This window comes from Periplaneta americana, chromosome 9 (assembly GCF_040183065.1).
Source record: "Periplaneta americana isolate PAMFEO1 chromosome 9, P.americana_PAMFEO1_priV1, whole genome shotgun sequence".
Lineage (NCBI taxonomy): Eukaryota > Metazoa > Arthropoda > Insecta > Blattodea > Blattidae > Periplaneta > Periplaneta americana.
The window spans coordinates 46,331,565-46,355,226 of record NC_091125.1 but is presented as its reverse complement, the minus strand read 5'-3'; the positions used below and the strand labels follow the sequence as shown (position 1 = coordinate 46,355,226).

The 23,662-nt window shown below is 34.7% G+C and overlaps 1 long non-coding RNA gene across 1 annotated transcript in view; it reads left to right on the top strand.

Moving 5' to 3' along the window:
* Positions 1-23,256, top strand: part of LOC138705889 (uncharacterized) — a 175,664-nt gene extending 152,408 nt beyond the window's left edge. Inside the window, exon 3 of the long non-coding RNA XR_011333846.1 lies at positions 23,045-23,256. This is a non-coding gene — a long non-coding RNA (uncharacterized lncRNA). The remainder of the gene's footprint in view (positions 1-23,044) is intronic.
* The last annotated feature ends 406 nt before the right edge of the window (positions 23,257-23,662 follow it).

The window sequence follows — 23,662 nt, the reverse complement described above, 5'->3', positions numbered from 1 at the left end:
TGTCTAGCACTTGATCAACAAAGACTTCTTTCCAAATCAGATTATCTTTTGAAGGTGTATTGCTATTTATAAATTCAACATGAGAAGTTTTAGATGTAATAATGTATTAATTTTCCATTTAGTTCTTCAATTGAATGTATGAAATAATTATTCAGAGTTTCTGAACTACAGGTTTATTCCTATCACCTTTTTTAAGTTTATTTATTATCGATCAGGCAGTTCCACCAGACTGATATTTTTAGTCATTTTAGATTCGTTTACTTTCTCTCTATATAGTTTTCTTTGAACGTAATATCTCAGCTTAGTACTTTCTGATCCAGTTTTTTTATAGACATCACAACGTAATCTTAGCATAATTCTGAGCTGTATTAATTAATTAGAAAACTTAATTTTATTACTAAAATTATAGATTTTTAGTAAAACATTCATTAAAAATATCACACAAGACATTAAGAAATACATAAAAAATATTCGAAGCTGTATTGTTCATGCTACAAAAATAAATATTCCAATTAATTTCATTTAAAAGTTGTTTACATTAATTATAATTTAAAGGAGAAAACTTTCTGTAAGCTAAAAATCTATCATTGTGTACTGATTGAATTTTACAGACTACCATAGAAACATTAAAACATAATGCTGAATGGTCACAAAAATAGAAATTATACGTATCTGTAGTGCAATTATAATTAGGAATATTAGTGAACACGTTATTTATTGTAAAGCTATTTACAGAAGAATAAAATATACATACCGTATATATAAAAAATAAATATTACATTGCAAACAATTATAATGAAGGTATCAAGTTCGTTCATGGAGAAGATTATCTTATTTTTCAAGTCGGAATGGGCTTTAGCTTACTTTGAAGTAAAATAGAAGAGAAAATGGAAGATTACTAAAATACGAAGCTCTAGCAGGAGGAGCTTTGACGAGAGATTATGTAGCGAGGACAGTAATTAAAAAGGGTTCTTTAAAGAACACTGAGCGAAGAAGATTCCTCGTTGTGCATCATCCCTTCACTTGTCATGACTTCTACGAATACTTCCTTTCCTCAAATAAACGGTGAAAAAGTGACAATTAATATAGTTTTGATATAAGTATATTTGCAATAAATGATTTCAAATACTTAAGGAAATTTGAGCGTGGAGATCACTTTCTCATCTTCATAGTCACTTTTCCACTTCCATTTCTCCTTTGTTTCCCTTCCTTTTTCTAACTCTTCTTCATCACCTTCTGTTTTTCTTAGTAATTTCCTCGTCCTTTTCACTTCCTTATCGTCTTCTCATACACATGTCTTTTGTTTTTTCCTTTTTTCCTTCCTCATTCTTCCGCTCTCCTTTCCTGAGCCTTTTCCCCTTCGTCTCTTTTACTTTCTTCCCCCCCTTTCATTCCTAATCTTCTTCTCTTCCATTTCTCATTTCCTCGCCACCTTCTTCTTTTCTCTTACCCCTCGTCTTATTAACTTCTTTGCCCCTTTTCATATCTTTTTCACTCAATTTTCCCTTTCTTCCTCATATTCTTCTCTTCCTCTTTTCCTTTCCATTTTCTTGTTTTCAAGTATTTTCTTCCGCATCCCCTTCTCTTTCTTTTATCCTCATTTCCTCTCCAATTTCTCTTTTTCCGGGTCTTTTCCTCATCATCTTTTTCACTTACTTTTCCCATTTTCTTCCTCATATTTTGCACTCATTTCGCCCATTCTCCTCATGTTTTTCTCCTATTCTGTTCCTCTCTTTTCTTTCTATCTTCTTCTTTTCCCAGTCATTTCCTCCGCATCTTCTCTTCCCATTTTCGTCTTTTCCTTTTCATCTTCCCATTTCCCACTTCTCTTCCTCCTCATCGTCTTCGCTCAGTTTTCCTCTTTCCTTCCTCACATGTTCTTCATTTCTCCCCTTTTCTCCTAGTTCTTCTTTTTACATTTTCCTTTCTCTTCTTAGTCTATTTTCTTTTCCCTTTTTTCATATTTTCTTTCTCTTATTCTCCTCTTCATCTCTTTGCCATTACTTTTCTATTCTTTTCCTCCAGTCGTTCTAATCTATTTACCTTTTCGCCATATTTTCCCTTTTTCTTTTCCTTACATGTAGGCCTATCCTTCTGTCTTCTTTTTCCCCTCCTCTCTTCTTTCTTCCTTCTTTTCTTCAACTTTCTTCCTTCTTTCGTCGTTCTTTTGCCTTCTTTCTTTAATCTTCCTCCTCCTCATCTTCTCTTCTTGCTACACATTTCTTCCTTCTGTCCTCCATTTTTCTATGTATTCAGATTTTCTGTCGCCTTTATTACATCTTCAGTTTCATGAAAATGTTTACAATTTGGGCACATATCATAAAAGTGATCATATTTAGACTCCAAATATTTTTTATTTACGAGTAGTGTATGGTTATTTTAAGAAGTGCCACGTTTTTAATTATAACTTTCTGTGAAGAACTGTGGTACGTATATTTTCTTTTAAACCTAAAAATATTTCAGAGATATATTGGTCCGACAAGTTAACATATAAATAAAATAAGTACCCTATAGAGATCCTTCGAATTACTGTCTTATTTAATCTAAGGAATGCTACAAATAAATTACATTAGGTCATTTATACATTTGAAAAACATGACGACCGCTTTCGCCAAATTAATGGCATCGTCAGGTCAAAAGACATATGATAGTGATACTGTGAGCATAAAGACAAGAATAATATTGCAAAAGGATTTGATAAAATGCATAGTAATTGAATAATTTCAAGGGAAAAATTGTTCCGGAGCCGGGTATCGATCCCGGGACCTCTGGTTGAACGTACCAGCGCTCTACCAACTGAGCTACCCGGGAACTCCACCCGACACCGGCTCAACTTTTCCCTTTATATCCACACAACTCGCGTGGGCTGACGAAACGCCAGAGACCCACATCGAGTGCACACAATCTCTGTGTGACTTGGAATTGTGGTTTTCTGTTAACGTACACAGTGACGTATTTTTGCACGCTTTTAAGTGTTTATTAGTCCAATATTGTCGTACAGTCATTTTATGTAATATGTAATATTATGTTTTAAACATTCAAAGAGTGCGTGATTCCTTACGCCGAAGGGCAGAGGAAAGCATTGCCATGAATGGGTGTCTCATTGAGCACCTCCTATGAACAAGTGTTCAGATCACAGAAAGTACGTGTTGTAGAACCCATATTTATTAGACATTATTTTCTTGTTTTGATGCATACTAGCACCTCCTAAAATATTGGATACTTTTTTAACACCGTGTATTTTATATTGAGATTTATATAGTTGAAATACGAAAGGCATAATCTGTCAACTTCTCGGCAAAAAATTATTTCGAAACAAGAAAGTTATAAGTCTTCTTGTCCCCTAAATTCGTGTTTCTAAATAATTATTTCCTCTGTGAAGAGTGACATTTCCGAGCCAGTAGCATTTCATGATCCTCCCACAAAGTGGATGAGTGATGCGGACACTAGAACAAGGTAATGTTTTGCGCAGCAGGAAATAGTGAAGACCATTGACAAAACAAGTGAAACCACTTGTCTGTTACAATGCCAGTGAAAATAACGCCTCCATGAAAATGTAATGAATGTAATTTACAGTTGAATATAAATAATATTTCAGGCCAGAGATAACAAATTAGTGTGTTAGAATTAATAGTCGCACGGCGTCTGCGTTTGCGATCTTTAAATCCGCCAGCTAGTGGCTCGACACCGAAATAACCCCAATTCGAGTTTTGTGACATTTATGTCGTAGAGTAGGCATTCTGTTACTTTTTACTTCATCGATGCCTCATTATGATAATTTAAGTATTGCCGTCTCAACTAACTAAAATTGCCCCTAAAATATTAAATAAAGAATTACATAATTTGTCCCTTCCTTTTCTGTACCCTCCTCTTCCTACCCTCCGATCATTATTATTCATTCTTCACAACGCTTTTTTCCTCACTTTCTCTCTATTTGTCTTTCTTTCCTTAATACTACTCTCATTATATTTTCCTCTTTATTAATTTTATTGTACTTTCCTTACCATTCATTTAATTAACTTTCATTACATCATCCTTCTTTTGTTATCTTTCCTTTTCTTACCTTCAGCTCCTATTTACCCCTACCTTTCTTTTCTCAATCTTCTTTTCCTTCCCCTTTCTTTTCATTATTATTAATCTCCTTACTCTTGCCTAGGCCTATATATCCTTCACTTCACAATTAGTTTACTAGTTTTGTAGAAAAAAATTTTCTATAGGCCTAGGTGTTATTTAATTTTTAATTTTGATACATTTGAAATATGAACAATATTTAATAGCAATGGAACCAATGACTATTTCTCAACAATTACACATGAGTTTTTTACTCATATATTATCTAAAGTTTTTCTGAAAATTTCAAGCAGATAGTTAAAATATTGTGGTACGCAGAGTATTTTGAAAAGTTCAAAATGCTGAAAAAATAAAAGCTGAGAAAAGTGAAATTTAAAATTATACTAAGAATATCTGTACTACACTTCAATCCAGTAGATTTAAAATTCCCCAGTACCATATGTGGGATTTTCTACTGCTTTCTGCATATTTTGATAGTTTTAGCTGCTGTAAAATGATTAACTTATTAGTTTCCTTACTCTTGTCTAGGCCTATTTATCCTTCACTTTATAATTCTTCTTTCACTTGTTCACCTTTGCATTATCTTTTTTTCCTCGTCCTTCTCTTCATTATCCTTCCTTTGCTTATCTTTTCTTTCCTTACTCTTTTTTTCTATATCTTCCCTTTCCTCACTCTTCCTTCCTTTATCTTTCCTTTCCTCGCCTTTCTTTTCAATACCCTTTCTTTATGCATCTTTCCGTTGTTCACCCTTCCTTCCTTTGTATTTCCATTCATTAACCTTCTTTTCCTTGCTTTTCTAATCTTTCCTTACTCTAACTATGTCTCTCCTTCTTTACAGCAACATAAATTTGAAACTTACTAAATTATTTCCCATTCACATTTACAAGAAGTATTCCATGTAACGGAAACGCAGGAAAATTATGAACAATAGTTGGCTCCGAAGTAACAGGATTTCCAGTATATGAGCTTGGAGAATCGATGATGGACTCCTTACTTTTTATCGATTCAGTATTGGCTGCTTGGTCGTGACTTTCATCCTCAATAATTTGAGCATAGATTTCCACCTTACTATTCAAGAGGTTGTCCATATATCCTTCCGCTGCCACTGTTGATCTCCAGTCATCGTGTTTCTTCAACTTGAATAGAACTCCTAGTTTATTGATACCAATCGGCTGCACGGAACACTTTACGTTTTTTTTATATTCGAATAAACGTTTGTGTCCAATACATCTGGGATGGAAAGAGAAGTACTTTCTATGAAATACGTTCACCCAATTTTCCTTTCCATTTGTAACACTGAACGTTCGAACTTAGTACATTTTATTGTTGAGAATTCGTATGATAAGTATATTTTCTTTATCTTGAATATCACGAAGCTGTATGTCCAGTGTGACCCTTCGACAGAGCCCCAGTGACGCCCATTATGAAGACAACAAAATATTGTGCATCAGGAGCTTCCAAAATATGTTTACTGTTGTCCTACCTCGTCAATACATTCGACTTTTTTTTTACTTTATAGCCTATCCAACCGATCATTTTCTTTCCTTTTTTTAACGTCTTAAGATTGCCGAACTTCTGTATATCAACGTATGACTAAGAATTAATGAGCTTCTACACATAGAATAAATTGACTATAAGGTGAAGACTTCATTGGATTGTTCTAGAAAGTAAGTTAGCATTACATTTCAGTTATCTTTTCCTTCCTGCACCAAACTGTGTATAATTCACGTCCTCGCTCATATCGTTGACTCGAATTTTAGAGGAGCAAAATTTGTTCCTTATGCTGTTCGCTGCTCCTGTGATATCAGGTAGTTTGTCCAAAAATTCATCTGAACTGCTTCCGCCAATTTCCATTATTATTTTATATCAGCTTCACAAGGTAAATTTCAATGCAAAAAAACAAAACAATTTGACCTCATAAATAACATTTTCTGTCACTATGGAAACATAGTTCAAATACAATTTTAATTAAGTTTCATAGCATTGTGAGATTTTAAATTATCTTGTTAAGTTAATTTTTTCATACATCTAAAAATGATCATGGTGGTATAAAAAAGTAGTACGTAATACACGTGGTGAAAGGCTCATTGCAATTCAGATGTGATATGCAACGCACTGCAAATCTCGGGTTGCAAGCAATCACACTCGGGAGGTGCAATGAATGCCTTTCAACACCAGTGTTAAAATTATACTCATTTACTGTCCCTAGAACAAATTTCCGCTGAATCAAACTTTAAATTAGGCGCTTTTCGATATTATTGTTATAGTCTCTATTTTATTATAATACTACTAGTGGCTTGTGCAGCAAATACTGCTGCAAACTAAGTTCGTTAGACGTTCAAATAATAATTTTTCAGATTTATTTTCAATGAAGAATACTTGTCTTTTTGATAGTTATTTGATTCCATAATAATGAAACATACTCCCTCTGAATGGATTTTTTTTAGGCCAAATACTTTTTCTTGAACCTATCCAACTTCAGTTTTTGAGTTTCAACGCGAAAACGCAAGTATCAATGTCAGGACGATAGCAGTAGCTATTTCAGGTCATTGTGGATTGTAGGCAAAAGTTAAAAAATGTCAGGTTTGCTAAGCTTTCGAACAATAGCATTTTCGTATAGCTGCTGCATGTAGAACTTGAAATGTAGAGCGTAAAATAATTTTATCCCCACAAGAGATCTTGCTGAAATGATCTGAGACTACAAAATTTTCTAGGCCTCTTATTTTACCAGTAAGTAATACCTTTTGATCTTTCCTTAGGAACTGTATTTTCTGCGCTCTCTCGAGCCAATACTGAAGACAATGACACATATCAATATCTACACTACACCGCCATTAAGTATATGAAAAAGACCCAACCCCACTGGGTTAATAAGTATAAAAATATTTTATTTTTAACAACAATATTATTATCTTACTTAAGTTTTGTAGTTATATATAGCAGCCACTCAGTAAATTATAGAAATGAAGATCTAAATTGAGATATTCTCTACATTTACTTACATAACCACAAAACGTTTCACTTTCATGTCATCAATATAGCATCAATATTATGTACAATTAATGAAAAATAGACACCTCATGATATTAACTATAATAATATTTTATTTCTAATGGTAATAAAGTTATCAAACCACCTCAAGTTTCGTAGATTTGAATATCCAATACACAGCTGTACTCAGAAAATTATACACTGCAGAATCAGTTTTTCATAACAAATTGAATTGAGCTCTAAATATGTCGGCATTCCTGTAGGTCATGGCCTTCGTGTAATAGCCTATTGTTTATTGTAGTGTGTGTTTTGTTCTGAAATTAAATCAAGTTGGCCGTGATTGAATAAAATTAGTTCTCAAAACTGACAACAGATGGATTTTAGAAAATAGGAAAATTATGTAGGAAAATTGACATTTCACTGAAAACTACTACTTTTCCGAAAAACTTTGGATGCCAGGCATGAAAATGAGGGGTCACTCATTAAAATCCGTTCAGCCGTTTTCCCGTAATTTCCATTACCAGTTCAAATTATATATAGATTATTATTATTATTATTATTATTATTATTATTATTATTATTATTATTATTAAACGGTTTGGACATTTGAAGAGCTTGTCAAATGATAAAATAATACCAAAGATAATGCTGACGTGGCAAGATCTAAAGAACAATGGATGGATGGGGTCCTATGAAATATGGATTATAGAGGGATGACTGAACAAGAAATGGTGGATGGGAACTTGTGAAGAAACATAATTGCTAATGGATTGTAGAACAACTGCTGTGCTGTAGGAAACTCCTAACTAAATGATTATTACTGTTATCATTAATATTATTACAATAATCATCATTATGAAAAAAAAACTGAAGATTAAATGCTGAGATCTATTCCAACGAAGCTCAACATTATTATTTTTCTTACTACTTATATTTTGGTCGTGTAGGATGTCTTTTGTCTCTGGTCGCTACTGGAAAGTCAATTTAGGAATCCTTCATTGTCAAATTGTTTTGTTGTGTCCATTATACTTCTGACAAGATTTTAGGTCACTCCCGCTCAGTTTTTTTTTATCATTTTCATTTTTCCCTCATCGTATTTCTTTGTTGGTAAAATACTGTGAACCCTTGTAATCTCATCTGTGAGCCTAATGTGAACTTCGCTGCCGTATATGTCTTGTTTAAAAGATGTTAGTAACTGTAATTTTTATACATTGCTATTTGTTTTCAGAACTATAATAATAATAATAATAATAATAATAATAATAATAATAATAATAATTTTATTTATTTATTTATATTTGTGTGTTGGTCAACAGCCGTTGGCCGATTAATGATGATGATAATAATAATAATAATAATAATAATAATAATAATAATGATATTGATAATAGTGTTGGAACATGTTCAGTAGGCATTCTGAATTATAAATGTTAGGTGTAGTGTAAAGATATCGTTGTTACTGCAATATAAAATTCTATAAGTTGCATTAATTTGTTTTATGTTAATTTTATATTAGCCAAATATTACAAAACGTCTAAACATTTACATGTTACAATTTATCAAACTATAAAATGGCTTTGCTAGCATATGAAGATTATTATATAGGACACACATTGCTTAATGAGAAATGTTTTAGTACCCTCTCTCTGCCATATTCTTCTGTAACATAACTTCCGAATCACCCTATATAATGCCGCTCTCTAATGTAACAGATCTTGGATAAGTTGTCCAGGTTTAGCATTAATTCACTAGGTACTATACTTATTGATTGTACCAAATATGTTAGGTAATTAATATCAGAATCCTTTATTAATTTCTGTTTTATACTTTTGTTTGTTTCCTCTTCTTTTATATCTATGAAATGTTAAAAGTTTTATTTTTATCCATCTTAACCTCTTCCCTCTTATAAAATGATAGGTCTAACAGTAACTGAGTAGGTAGTTTTCTTCTTTGTGTTATTTGAACTGTACTCACTAAGAGATCTCATGAAATGATTAAAGCTTCTTCTCCTGCCAGAGATGTCTCCCAGTACCTAATTTAGAAATTATCTTAATGCTCTGCGCTGTTATGTAAGTCTATATAATGGTCGCAGCAACTTGAACAATATGCCAAAAACAAGACCAGAGTACCCAATTATCTCATACTTTTCTTCTCTACTCTCGGCTAAGAACTCACATAAAACGCAAAACAGGAATATGCGTAACAGTAATATATGAGACCGTGTATTATATATTTAGCCTGAATGACGAAATATATTAGTGCAATTATTTATCAACAGTAATCTCACTAGACGTTTTGATTTATCTAGAGAAAATCAAAACTCGAGTGGGATTTAATTGACTATTACACGATTAGAAGAAAGTATGTAAAGATTAGAAGTAACGAAGTACTCCAATACAATAAAATATTAATCGACTTACGAAAATACAACTGTATTCAAATGTATTATTGTACCATATCAACATTACAAATATTACGCTAGATGCATGCTAGATGGCAGTAGTGAGCAATGCCTTCTCGTCGAGATGTTCTCGATCTATTATACACGATGGCAATCTTACTAGTCAAGAAGACTTTGTTGGTTCAGTTTCATTTTTATTGAAATGCAACATTCCACTTCAATTATCCGAATCCCAGTAATCAACGTCACTTGACAGATGATTTTCAATAAATCTCAGTATTAAACAATCTCTGATACGTGACTATCCATAATATCATATAGCAGAAGCTATAACATAACTAACTAATATACACAAGTGTTAGAAAAGTTTTAATTAACGACGATGACATAAAAAATAAACATGAATAATTTTAAAAGGAATAATTATTGAATGTACAATTTTCAAATTTGAATGTGGTTGGTGGTTCAATTGATGTTATATTGGACGTGTGTGTAATAGAAGTGGAACTCGTTGATTTAGGCCTACATGGTGTATTCAACTTATTCAGAATTTCCGAATGAATAATTTTAAAAGGAATAATTATTGAGTGTACATTTTCAAATTTGAATGTGGTTGGTGGTTCAATTGATGTTATATTGGACGTGTGCGTAATAGAGTGGAACTCGTTGATTTAGGCCTACATGGTGTATTCAACTTATTCAGGATTTCCGAATGGTGCTCTTCATTTATTTGTAAATCGGATTTCAGAAGATGCATAGGTATGATCAGTGATTTTTATTAATTCTTGTTCTTGAATGCCAGTGCGAGTCATATTTGAAACTGCTGTGCAAAGACTGGAGTGGTTTGTAATTTTATATATATTTTTGACGTCCAGACCAGCGCAGTTTCAAATGTTGGCAAACAAAGAAACAAATGCTTGGGACGCGATAAAATTAAACAAATGCTAGGGACGCGATAAAATTGTGCGATAAGGAGCCATGATATGTTGAAATACGTCCTTTCGTACCGTTTTATTGGTCAAAAGTAGTATGACGTAGTAAGAGTGTAATAGTCAACGTAAAAGCCGTTAAGAGGTTAGAGAGTTTTCTTACACTCCTAGTTCGCTGAACGATTAACACTATGTTGACGTCATTAATGAAAGAGCCAATGAGAGCCGTTCACCTCACCTTGTTTCAATAGCAGACCCGCTATCTCTAGACCAGTCCACACCTGTGGAGTAACGGTCAGCGCGTCTGGCCGCGAAACCAGGTGGCCCGGGTTCGATTCCCGGTCGGGACAAGTTCCTAGTTGAGGTTTTTTCCTCAACCCAAGATGAGCAAATGCTGGGTAACTTTCGGTGCTGGACCCCGGACTCATTTCACCAGCATTATCACCTTCATCTCATTTAGACGCTAAATAACCTAAGCTGTTGATAAAGCGTCGTAAAATAACCTACTAAAATAAAAATCTCTAGACCAGGCCTGCACAAACGGTGCACATTGAGCACGGCCGTTCCTTCTGAGCAGGAGAGTCTTCTATCAGCTCTCCGGAAAGGTACGTCGGAATGACGTATGCTTGCAATAGGTAGAGTATAGTCCACGCAACTATCTGGTGTAGTGTGTTTTATCATTAGCTGTTTCACTTTGCCTATCTACGGCTACGTAATGGAGGAATCTAAAAGACGGAAAAGTGATCATCAGGCAAATTCTTCCAAAATTTACATGGGAAAATGCTTATTTTTTCACAGCAGCTGGAGTCAATACTTATCTGCCACAAAAGTTTGAAAGAAAGAGGAAAACATAATATAATGCGTCATTACTAGTCCACACATAGAGATACGATGGTTTTGTTGGTGAAGGTCGCAGTAAAAAGGTTCAGGAGTTGAAAGTTGTATTATTACATGAGGTAGAGTACGTTAGAATTTATTACTATTCAACAATTTAAATATTAATTGAATAAGTAACGGGATTTCAGTCGTAAACTTACACTTTTCGTAAGTCAGTTTCGGAAAGGTAATATGACTCACTTTCCAACGATAGAAACTGTTCGTGATGAAGCCATGTTAAACGATTATATGCAAATATTAATTGAAATTCAAAATGAATTTAATTCTAGGTACCAAGATCTTGTCTTAATTGGAAAGAAGTTTAAAGTTATCATAATAAATTTCTTCAACACTAGTTGAAACATTGTCATACGATTTACAGTTGAACTTATTGATCTTCAGTGTGATCTAAGGGCTAAAAACTGTTTGAATAATACTACTAGCCTGATTGAAAATGATTGCTATGGGCTGTGTTTGGCTCAACATTTATATTTGTGAGGAACTGTTTTCTATAATCAACTTTAATAAAGGCAGGCATCGAACATCTGTAACTGATGATTCATTACGATCAGTACTGTTCCTTTCGGCTGCCATCAGCATAAAACCCGGTTTTGATGTACTGATAAATAAAAGTATAACAAAATGATATTGTATATTTAAATAGCTATAAAGTTTCTATTATTTCTGTAAAATAAATATTTCTTTATTAATTAATGATAGTCCAAGATAGTTTTGTAAACACTGAACGGGAATTCATTTCATGAACACTCGTACTAATACTTCCTTTTGTATACATTTTGTACGAGATCACCCCTTCTTCCAGTCCATCCTTATACAGAACGCAGCTAATATCTGCATTCCGCTCGAGAGCTGTGAGCCGACTCGGAGAGCGCAAACCTTGTGCAGGCCTGCTCTAGACTGATAACGTGGAAGTGAACGAAGTCTGCCGTAGGTTTAATTCGGTGTTAAAACATGACGTCTAGTTTGGATTTACCACTGTGGATATTATTCATCTACTTAGAAGAGCTCAAGATGGACAGTTTTTTTATAAGAAGGCTCAGGAAATAATTTTTCGTTGGAAAGACAAAACAGACAAAAAGTTAAGTCGTGAGTACTCCGCCAAACGAAAACGCTCCTTTGTTTAACTCGCCGTAACTCTGAAACCAGTCAAGATTTTGGGTAGCGACCACTTTCAAAAGTAATTTCCATTCTCCCTCAACAGTTCTCTTGCTTTGACTTCCATCTAAAGAGAAAAATAAAAAAGTTTGCCGCTTAACAACTTTTGAAGGTGTAAATGTCTATTCTGAACATATCTCATCGAAGTTATTTTTTCTCACTCATAGGAGCTACATGATTAATATTTAAAAGAGCGGGAAATATCGTATAATAGAGCCTTACGTTAAAGGAATAAGTGCACCGATCCCTTACGATTCCATCAAGGGTGTATAAAAACCTATTTAACTTAAGGTACTTATGTATGCTCCTGTCCCGCCCTACAAGCACCTCTACTTCTACTTCTATGTTTCCCTTTTCCTGCCTTCCCTGATACAGTTTCAAAACGATAAATTTATCTACATTAGAGTTTTCCAATCTTTCCAATATCATTGGTCTCTTAAAATTAATACTTAATTTCGGAGGACGCCTAAAATATTTTCCATAGTTTAGGCCGGTAAACATGTTCTACTCATTAAATATTTGGATAATGTAATGAATTAAACATCCCCACTAAATTTATATCTACTTTAAATTTTAGTTTTAGCTTTTGAATGTGATCAGGAAACATACGGTATACTGTCTATTATATACAAAACTGTTTTACGTCATATCACGTATTTATCGCGAAAAATGAAACCAGTTCATGTGACTTATCGTAAGTTCTTAATGGGATAGTTGATATTGCCTTGTAGATGTCAGTTTTGCAAAGTCTGGTTTAATTGTAAATACTCGAAGCCGTAAGTCTGACTCAACTTGGGTTTTGTGTTTGTTCTTCAAGAACACTGTAGCAAAAAGTGTACATTGACACAAGTAATGCAATGCAATGCAAATGGCATTAAATATTGCATTCCAATTAAGGAACTATCTAGATGGATGGTTCTGCATGCAACTAAAATTGCAACAGAGTCATTATAGAAAACGTTATTTTAAGTTCGAAACAGAAGGCAATCCTAACAGCTTCACTTCGTCTTTACGGGCAAATCATTTTCTATCCCCAAGAAGGAATTCTTCATCCAATAGTTTATCACTTCAGAAAGGAAGATCTCATAATTTTATTGTCAATGAATAAAGATGGTCTATATTTCCGATATCGGACGAGAGATCATCGTTTGTTGCTAGAAGGTCATTGAGAAATGAGTTAAATTTTCTACGTCAACTCAGCGAGACTATTTAAGTTTAAGTTCTTTATCGTTGCCTCAGCCATATCCTGAATTTGTTTTAGAGTGTAATTCGCAGAATTTGAAAAGCTAAAAATGACAGACATAGGGTAAGGTCAGTAGTTCTGGATCTACCTAACCATACAGATCAATTACGAAGATGGGAATGACAGAGAGTAACGAGCTTTACCTACAATTTATTAATTGACCTCTCTACAATATTTTAAAGTCGTTTACATTTACAACAATTTCAATTCAGTACATGTTTTTCTTCAAAAAGTAAAAAGTAGCATTTGATCCCCCGGCACTAGTTGAGGATCAGTTAACGAAAAACATTTCCCTTTTATATTTTAATACAAAATAGCACAAGGATCATATAAATATAAGGCGCATGACATTATAACACTCTACAGATGAGAAAAGCAAAGTGATCCGCAACTAGTGGCCGGGACTAATTGAGGATCAAAATTCTGGATATTATTTCCATGATAATACGTACATCTTCAAATTATTAACTTAAACTGAAGTAAAATGCGTTTTGCTTTGTACAGAGCAAAATTACGTACATGTTTGAAACAATTTACATAAAAATTACAGTGACGTAATTAAATTGTGCAGTTCATTGTTCACTACTATTTACATTTGACATATAGAAACTTTTTTGATCAAGATTTATTTGCCAAATTTTGTCATGTTTGATGGTACCACAAATTGCATCTTTTACATTGCATTCAACTTGCTTTTTTCTCCTTTTTCCTCTATTTCTCTCAAGAACTCGACAGAAGTTACACATCTGGTGATAGTGATTTTTCTTCAGTGTTTGCCATTGTCTTCTTCTGGTGCAATACATTCTTTTATCACCAGAACCACTGGCGAGACAGGAGAGTTTCCTCTTTCTCTTACATTAGATGAGCATCCGGGCTTGTCTCTCATCGTTTTGCATAGCATGAACAACAGTGGTGTCATTACTGCTTTTCGAACGATGAGCGTTGACTGCAGAAGGGTTCAAAGGCCAGACACCCTTCCTCGAAATCAACTCAAAATATCTGCCCTACGCGGAGGCTTCGAGGAGGGCAGAAAATAGGAAAGATTGGAGAATGCTGTATTTGCAGTGAAAGACCTGCCCTTGGGCAGAACACTATGTATGCATGTGTGCATGCCTATGTATGTATGTATGTATGTATGTATGTATGTATGTATGTATGTATGTATGTATGTATGTATATCATGTAATGTATGTAGGCCTATGTATGTATGTATTCCATCTACATTTTAATAATCTTTTTTGTCTTCATATTTTCGCCTTTTAAAAGGCCTCTGTAATAAAATTAACACTATCTTTGAAAGTACACATAAATACAAAAAATGGGTGACATAGCCGTGGGTTTTACGTGGATACGTCTATCTTAAAAGGACGGATATACAAAAGGTATTTCGTTTGGCACCAAAATCTGGGCGCCAGCACACCGGAGTCGCAAGATATAGATCAGGGGTCGTCAGCACAGAGCACCCTGGGGCTAGCGTCTCTTACCCGCGGAAAACGTAGTGCACCATGGTGCACTCGTAGCTGCTAGCGGGTATGCTCTCTATCTCTTCCTGCTGCACGACGGTGCACACGAGACGGCACCGCTTACCCTTTGTACATTTCAGCAAGTGCTGACGACCACTGATATAGATCTACTGCCCGGAAATTTTCACGCACATCCAAAATGACAGCCAGTCGTCGCGGGCCCCTACCAAGTACTTGCTCGCATCGTAGTAGTATACTCGATCGAACGAGACCACATTTATTTCAATCGTGTTATTAGTCACGAAGTTATAGTGTCGGTGTGTTTCACCCTGCAAACCTTACATCCTTACATTGCCGTTTCCGTCCTGGTACCCCAAATATAGGTTTGATTTTAAATACGTAGGCATTCACGTCAAAACTCATTTTCACCGTTCTACACAAGACATACCAACAAAAACATTAAACCAGTAATAATAATAATAATAATAATAATAATAATAATAATAATAATAATAATAGCAAACTTCACTCTCTTCACTAAATATCTGTCACTGATGAACATGTAACGGTATTTCATATCTTCATTTGAAGATTAAAGTCTCTGTTATGATGATTTGAGACACACTTGTATCTCAATTTACATTTTTCTATAGTATTAAATGTTGGTTAATCCTAATTTTCTTTGATTATTTATTTTTTAAACGTACATCGTATATAGTCATACAAATTATAACTACAACTTTTATGATTCTTTTAAATGTTTTCCAACTTCGGTAAAAATTATACACATAAGGCGTATTGTATTTACCTTAGATAGGTTATAAGTTTATAGAAACATGTAAACTATTGTTTCAAAAGCGGAGTCCTCTTAAATAATATCCAATAAATGGCGTACAATGAGTCCCTTAGGAGTTGCTACGGGACCGATCGTCCTCGTAACCAATATCTCATTATATATATATATTCCTACTACTTACTCTTACCTGACACCATTAGCTTGATGTTATTGTTTTTACAGCCTTTCCAATTGTTTGTTAATTTTTTACAGCCATGATATAGAAAGCTCAAATTATTCTTGTTTCAGTTAAGTGCTCTAATAATTTCTCAGATTTTTTTACGTGCGCGAAAAATAATTTAATTTTTCCTGGCTTTCTTCGAATTGATAAGGCTGGTGGTAATAATAATAATAATAATAATAGTAATAATAATAATAATAATAGCAGTAGCATAATAATAATAATAATAATAATAATAATAATAATAATAATAATAATAGTGGTAAAGGTTTGGAGTACAATACCCTGGAAAATCTACCCTAGAAATTATTTAATTTCCTTTATAGTGCCGTACCAAATATCTTAGACATTAGCGCTGACCTCAGGAATTTCTTCACGTACCGTCATTTCCCATAACTATGGTCCACGATACATCTATTCAAAGAAAATTGTAGAAGTAATATAGACCGTTCGTAGAAAGCTGCAGTGACTTGACTTCAAACTACAATACAGCAATATTATTATTATTATTATTATTATTATTATTATTATTATTATTATTGTTGTTATTATTATTATTATTTTATTTATTTATTTATTTTGGCGAAGTTAAGGCCATGAGGCCTTCTCTTCAACTTAGACAGAAACAAAAGAAGCTGATACAATTTTACTAACATTTAAAGAACACTAATAAAAATTTTATACAGTCATAACAAGCACAAGTTAAGTAAATTAATCCAAACATAGTAAATAATAATTACAAAAATATAATATAAGGCTCGGAGTTACATTCAATGAATATGCAAGCGGTAAGTGAACCAATATTACAAATTACAAGAATAACAAATTCAAAGTAAATTATAACTATACAACACTGAGGAAAATTATATAAGGAGAATTAAATATGGATACTGGTCACGTGTTTAAACAATTTACTTTTAAATTTCGATATCCTTCGACAGTTCCTAAGGGAGCTGGGTAGGGAGTTCCAGAAACGAATAGTTATGGGAAATCACGGTACTTGTTTCGTGTTACGTTTACATTAGGAATTCCATGGGTTTTTGTGTTGAAAGGATTATACGATTCAAGAGCATGTCGCTGATTCCTGTACCGGTGACAAAGAAATTCCTGAAGTATGACTAGAAAATTGAAGTACGAGGAAAAATTCAACCCGAACCATCTTTATATTTTAACTCGGATCCCTAATATGAAAAGATGGTGTTCTATCCGTTCCGTCTAAACCGTAACGGTCGCTGGGCGACGATTAAAACGTTTGACTTTAACGATCCGAGATACGAAGGTGTATGTAGTCAGTGTTGCTTTGTGTTGCGGACAGGGTCTGGACATGTGTAATTTCTGACACATCAATCATGCATCTGTTGCCGGTGACATCTTTTCATGGGCCGACCATTCACGCATCCTAAACTATGCCCTCATTAGAGCTGACATATATTCAGGGCTGCAATCTTATTAGTGTCAACATAAATGCATCAGGGGATATTCTCTGTCCTACATTTACACGGATTGAAATAACTTCTGCACTAATGGTACAGAACATACATTTCTCAGTTGCTCATAATGAATTCTGACCATTAATCGGTGTTATTTTATGGAATACTGAAATTGTCTCCACCTCACAAATAAAGTTTCTCACGCTGTCAGACTAGAAAATGTGACAAAATCCCCATTCTGTCACAATATCGAGTATTTCTTAAAGGTCCCAGATTACATTATAGCCTAGTGACTTATTGTGTTCGCCATGATTATTAGATTTAAAAACCATTAATCTCAATAACAAAACATTGGATATAGAAAAAAATACATAACAATAATAATGCGTCGTACTGTCTACTTTTTCCTATCTGCAATTCAATAAAATCATGAAACTGATTTTAAAATAAATTTCTAGTCTTTTAGCCAAAAGAAACGCTGTGGAGTAACGGATAGCATGTCTGACCGTGAAAAGAGTGGCCTGAGTTCTAATTCTGGTTGAGACAAGTTACATTGTTGAGTTTTTTTTTTTAGAGATTTTCCCTCAACCAATTGAAGCAGAATTTCTGGGTAACTTTCGGCGTTGAACCTCAGATTCATTTCGTCCTCATAATTACACTTCCGCTCTTTCATTATCATCATCTTCATTTCTTTCTCATATTTCAGGCTTGCTCCGATATAGAATCGACTGCGGGTAGCACCGAACTTGGACCGCTGGTATGTGATCATTCGTTGCTGGTGGTAGTGTCATGTTCTGTGGACTCTCTCCAGGGCTTGTGGTAGCTCGTGGGACCGGGGTTGAGAGAGCACGGTGATATCAACACGGAAAGGCAAAGGGTTTCTGTAGGCTGTAGGGGACTTAGATGGCAGTTCGCAGGGTAATCTTAAAACGGGGGACCTAAGAGATTGCACACCACTCCAATTGCACCCAAGCGGTCTGCTTAAGAGGTTGGATCCCAGGCCGTGCCCCTCCCCTCAAGGGGAACTCATAGAGATAATAGTGAGGTACAGACCGATTATTTGGTCCTGACAGCTGAGCGACGCAAAAGAGGGGAAGTAGTAGAAGTAGTGGGGAGAGTTCCGGAGTAGAGATAAGGGCGAACGGTCGGTAAAGGAATGCAGTACAGCTTAACTGTACTGGAAACACAACGCTATACCGCATGCCTGACACCCGATCGCTCTGACTGCAGGCAACAGACTAACCTGAACATCCTTTGACGTAACTTAATGGACTCGCCTGACCCAGGCGCAGATTGTACAATATCATGTTTATCTCTGATTGAAGTCTGGCTGATATGTAGGCCTACTCATATTTCTATTATCAGGCAGTGCATCTCACTTGACGATATGTCAGACAAAGAACAATTGCTTGTATATATCTGAAGTCTGATTAGTGTAATATGTTCTACTCAGCGATATATGCAATGGAGGGGGAAAGGAATTGGCCACTCTACCCCATTATCTCCTGGTGGTGCCTTCTTGGTGCCACTTGCGAGGTTCAGACCTATTTTCGGACAGTTGACTAAACAAACAGCACTATCATATTGACTCAAATCCTGGAGAGTATTACTATGTAGCTATCATTCATATGATTTTTTAAAAAGCCCAAAAAATGGTCTTTGTGGCAATCTCAACTAGAAATAGGAGCAATCCTTGGAATATTTCATATGGAATGAAGCGCAATGACTGCAATAGAATGAAGCCTGCGTCTTGTACGATGAAACTTAGTACGTAAAAACAATCTCATAAAGTGACTTTCCACGAATAGCTGCGCTGTTCTCTCTTCCTTCCAATATACGAGTTTTCTTTATTATTAGCTAGGAAATATACCTAATATAGAAGCAAGTAATTTATAGGGTTCTCCCACTGCAGTCGCCTCCCTTGAGTTCGGAACAGTATCGTATTTGCAATTACCTCTAAATGACTTTTTCAATAGCTAGGAGCAATGTAAGGTATTGATTACCCGAGTTACCGCAGATGAGTCTCGCAGCTACACACCTGTTCAAGACATTTATATATGTAGTAAAATGAGTAATTCTCAGGTCTTATAAAGTGGGCAACGCTGTGACGGGTAGAAAACTCTCTGTTAATGAATCTCTTTTACTCTCTGCTATAGAGGCTTTCCAATCGTTCAGTAATTTCTCGCTTAAAATAACTATGAAGATCTTATCTCGTAAAAATCATTCCTGTTTGGTATATATTCCTTTACTCTTAATCTTTCTACTACCGTAGGGTCAATGGTGACCCCAGGCATTAAACAAATCTTTCGTACCTCCTTCAAAAAATATTTATATATTTTATCCCTCTTTGACTTTTATTTATTTTCGGTTAATGACACTCCTGTAAAATATTTCTCGTCTGCCATTTTAGTTTCTCAAAATATTGATGTAATTACATCTAGTACCGTGGGGTCCTCATTGAGCCCAAAACGAGATTTTGTGCGGTTTATAATTTATTACTGACAGACCACTCGTAATTAACTCTTATGCTACCTAATGGCAGATTATGACTAGAACCCTGCCTTTGTCACCTAAACGCTCCAAGCAACCCGCAGCAGTGTACGTGTATATAGACTAGTATAGCTCCGTGGCACCACCTCTCATCTGCACAGTTGGGTTCTGCTGCTCAGTGAATGTAGTACGCGGTCAACATGACAAAACAAACCAAAGGTAGGCGCTTGACGATCAGTGCTGTGATAGAAGAATTTGGTAACGAGTATTTCATGCAGAAAGAAGAAAACATTTTCTGTAAGGTATGCAACATATAAATAAAAACCAACAAACGGCGTTTTATAGAGAAACATTGCAACACGAAAAAACATGTTACATGTGTAAAATAATTGTTCACAACGCATGGAAACGTGCCTTCCACTTCCGACTTTCCCGCTAATCGGTCTGAATTTTACAATGACTTGTGTAAAATGTTGGTATCAGCGGATATTCCATTTGAAAAGGTCGAAAATAGTCACTTTCAAGAATTCATGGAAAAATACCCAGAAAGAAAACTTCCTTGTGCAACAACATTACGTAGATATAATTTACTGTCCTGCTATGAAAATGTGGTAGCTCGCATAAGGGAATCTGAAAATGTTTATGATAATTCATTGTAATGCATAGACGTTCGTAAAGTTCATAGAAGATATAGTTTTGTTTAATGAGATGTATGTCTTTTCAACTAATAATTCCAACCTGTACGACGTCTACAGTATGTAATTGCAATATATTTATTGTAAAAGTAATATTTGTTTGACTTAAAATAAATAGTTTATTCTTATTGAGTCTTATAAAATAATAATTTGTCGCATGACTACTGTAAAATGTATCGTACCTACTGTTCACAACGTACACACACAGAGACGCAAGATGTAAACACAGCACAGTACCGATCCGCTGTTGCTTGCACTGTTTTGATTGACAGGGCTCTCCGTACACAGCGAGGTTAGAAATGCTCGACTTACAGTATAACTTACCTAACTTGTATCCAAAGTGACTGAAGGCAGGCCTCTAATAATTACATTGAAGGGAAGAGGATACTGAAATTTTTAAATTCCTTGTTTTCTCCTTGAAACTTACAATTTTTTGTGTACGTATAAAATCTAAATTTGAGTATTATGTTAAAAAAAAAACAAATTTTGGCAATTAGCCCCAATTTGTAACTACTGCATTTACAAAAATTAATATAACTCGGTCAGTTTTTTTAGACATTTGAAAAGTTTTTTACGATTAGATTGACAGGAAGATTTACTACAAAATGACTTCACTTGATTTTTAATATGCATTACAGAAACATTATAGGCCTAACTGATTTTAGAATATCATGGATTTCAGTTTTCGAGTCAACTTCTTTGCATATTATTATTTTCATATTTAATTTAAACATCAAAATTCTAATCAAGCCGAATCTTTTTAAATAGTCTGTTTAAGATCCGTACAAAATTTGAGCTTACTATTATTGATAGTTTCTGAGTTACATAAATTTATGGCAAGCGCTTTACGGAAAAACACATCTAAAGAGTCACTTGATATAGACTCTCACTTGAAGGATCAGGCAATGATTGTTCTGGCCTTACTATATTCACTACCTTTTTCATATTATTTACAAGTCTAGCCTTCTATTTGCTAATCCTGCCCATGATTTGTAACTAACTATATATACAAATGCACTACAAAACACAAACCTACACTAACTGTAACCTATATAATATACATTATTTACATATTAAGTGCTTCAGACACTGCAGTAACTATGTCTGTCAATATGTAACAATCATATTTCTGTACTTCAGATCAAAACAATTTTCAAGCATGTCTGACAAAAACAACTCAAGGAATAATATCATCTCCTACTATCTTGTGAATAAAACGAAAAACTATTGAAGATAGGGCTACTACACTACTGAAGAATGAAATTATATAAAATAAACAACCGAAATCAGATTGAGAATGCGGTAAATTCGAAACAAATGAGATTGGAAAATGAAGTGGGCTAACAGAATTTTAAAAATGGGATCATTAAATGTCATAACATTGAGTTAGGGCTTAAATTTAATTGTAATATATTCTCTACAGTCAAAAGATTATTTCAAGCGAAAAAAAAATGTTTAATGTGGATTTTAATTAAATTTCAGTATTCTTTTCCCTTGAATAGTTGAATGTAGTATATCATATTTAGTATCGTGAACAATATGACAAGTTTAACATAAGTCACAATAATGACTTCATAGTACAGTAGAACCTCTATTATCGGTGGTAATGAAGGGGTTGGGCTGAACGGTTAATCGAAAAAATCGGATAACCCGTACGATAAAAGATTTTCGTAAATTTAGTGAATAATATTTACACTTTCGTAATTCCCTTCGTGGTTTTACCGCCGTTTGCTTTTAATATGCTAGATAGTGGATCAGAAGTTCACTAATTTAAGTCTGGTTATCAACGATGGGTTTTTAAGGGGCAAGGAAATTTCTTGTAATGGCTGTCTGTGGAAAGATATCAGTATTGTAGGTCTCGTGTTGTAGATTTACGTACTTTCTACACTCCAATCTCGTATTCTGATGCGAGATGAGCCACGCTTTATCTTTCTCCAAACCACTCAATTAGTTAACACTTTTTTTTTCGATTCTTAGCACAATGAGTGTTCGAACAATAGACCATACTGTATAAGGTAAAAGGCTTGTAATAACCCTCTCTAGAAAAAAAATAACGTGCTAATACAATGTGCAATACTTCATATATTTCTGCAGCAAAGAAAGCGAGAGAAAGACAGACGGTTAATCCAGCAATCGGTTAATAGAGTGACGGATAATAGGGGTTCTACTGTACTTTCAATACCATCACAGCCATCGTCTCCACATCATCTTCGTCATTGTTATAATCTAATTGAACTAATGGAAAAGGCTTTTTGGATTTCAGGTCCAAGAGTCACCGAGCCAGGGACTCGAACTAAAGCCTTGCACGAGACTCCCCGTAGTTATTTTCACCTCTCATTAGCTCGGGAGCCAATATAATGCACTGTTACACAATCAGCTGCAAATAAAGTGCAGCCAACTGCCTGCCGGTCACCTTGGGCTCGTGGACGTCACGTCAGTGTGGTCCATTATACAGCCTACAGTGTCCTCCGGAGGGTGGGGATGACAGGTAATAACTATATAACGTAATAAAAACTGGCAGGGTTGAAAATGCGTCAAATTTCAATAATATTACACGCTAAATGTGTTGAGGGGACTTGATGGAACGGGAACTTTTCAATATTCCCATTAGGCTGGATCAGTTCATACTCTGGCCGTTATTTCGCGATTCAGGCCATACAAGTTGCGATGAAAGTTCGTTTTCGTTCCTGAAAGGGTTGCTTTCAACATCTGCATTTGTCTCTTAAATTATCTCAAACTCGTTTCTTTTTCCATTACATAAATTTTATGAATTATATACCCAACAATTTTAACTTCCGTCCACTAGACTGGATGTTTGTTCCTTGTCATTTGCTGTCCGGTGTTGTTTCAGCAGTGGCCCGGAACAATTTTTCCCTCGAAA